This window comes from Phacochoerus africanus, chromosome 13 (assembly GCF_016906955.1).
Source record: "Phacochoerus africanus isolate WHEZ1 chromosome 13, ROS_Pafr_v1, whole genome shotgun sequence".
NCBI lineage: Eukaryota > Metazoa > Chordata > Mammalia > Artiodactyla > Suidae > Phacochoerus > Phacochoerus africanus.
Genome location: NC_062556.1, coordinates 37,557,579 through 37,559,070, shown reverse-complemented (window position 1 = coordinate 37,559,070; position 1,492 = coordinate 37,557,579). Strand labels below are relative to the sequence as shown.

Here is a 1,492-nt window from a genome sequence, read left to right as displayed (position 1 = left end):
AATACCTGAATTAAGATCAAATATTGACTTATATTATCTAAATATCAGATTCAATATACAGATGAGAAAACAGACTTGGTTAAGAACTTGATTACAGCCGTCTAACCAGCATGTGGTTCAGCTCCCATGTTAACCAAACTCAGTCTGAATATGATGCCCATGTTCTCTCCATAGGAGTTCTATTTTATTTTACTTTTTAGCATGAAATATACCATTAGATTTTAGTTTGAACTTGGCTGTCATCTATAATGGATTCAATATCTGTTGGGAAAAAATTCAAAAGATGTCACAGGTAATATTTAGGAAGTCAATTTTGAATAAAAAATGACATATTTTAAGTACCATGAAATATTTGTACCAGTGTTTGAATTAAAATCTGAAAATATGTTAAAATACAGGAAATTATTATAACATTTATAATATTATTTATTATAGGAGAAGAGAATTAGCTGGGGTCAACTTATAAAAGAGTTCTAGAAAATATATGGAAGGGGAAATTTATTGATAGAATTTAATGGCTTGGCAGTATTTGTGCCTTGGGTTGAATCATGGGAAAACAAGTATTTACGAGTTTTGGATTAACACCTGGAAGACAAGAAAAAAACATAAAACACAATTTCCTTTGGACAGTAGGAAATCAAAGTCATAGAACGTATGTACCCCAAAAGATGAGAGCCATTAGGGCAGACTCTTATTATCTAGGTGAATTGGGCCAAAGTACTGGCTTTTTGTGTAAGATGAAAAGTACTCAAAATTAACCTTCTAAATATCCAGTTTTGATGGGAATTCTTGTTTGTTTTATTTTTTACTGAGGTATAGTGGATTTACAATGTGTTAATTTCTGAAAGACAGCACAGTGATTCCGTTATACAAACATATATTCTTTTCTACATTTTTTCCATTATGGTTTTTCTTAGGATATTGAATATTGCTCCCTAAAAACATGAAATTCTTCACAAATTTGCATGTCATCCTTACATATGGGTTATGTTAGTCTTCCCTGTATCACACAAATTTTAGTATACGTGCTGCTGAAACAAGCACTTATCCAGTTTTGTTTTAAAGCTAAAGATAGATAATGATAGATAATTAGATCGATATCACTATATATAAAAATAACTATGTCATATATGTAATTGCTTTTCTAGTAATTAATTTTACTAAGTGTATATATGCAAGTGATTATTAAATACAAATGTTAATTTATTCTAAATGAGTAAACCATTATTAGCATTTGTGTTAATTGCCATTGTGTTAATTGGCATTATGTTAATTGGCATTTGATGCAGTAATGATGTCAAATTTAATAGTTTTATTAATTAGGATCTAAACACTCTTGATAATTTAAGATGCACTTGTCAAAAACACCCTTTCTCTGATTCTAAGAAATGGTTTGGCAAGTTATTTCACAGAGAAAAGCTGATTTTTTTAAATAAATGAAATGCTTGAAGTTATATAAAAATATTACCCTGTGAATTGCTCCTTGAAGGGC

The 1,492-nt window shown here is 29.4% G+C and overlaps 1 non-coding gene across 1 annotated transcript; it reads right to left on the bottom strand.

The window, feature by feature from the left end:
- Positions 1-937: 937 nt before the first annotated feature.
- LOC125113684 (U6 spliceosomal RNA) lies at positions 938-1,044 on the bottom strand. Its single transcript, XR_007131549.1, has one exon. It is a non-coding gene; the product is annotated as a U6 spliceosomal RNA (small nuclear RNA).
- Between the last annotated feature and the right edge of the window lie 448 nt (positions 1,045-1,492).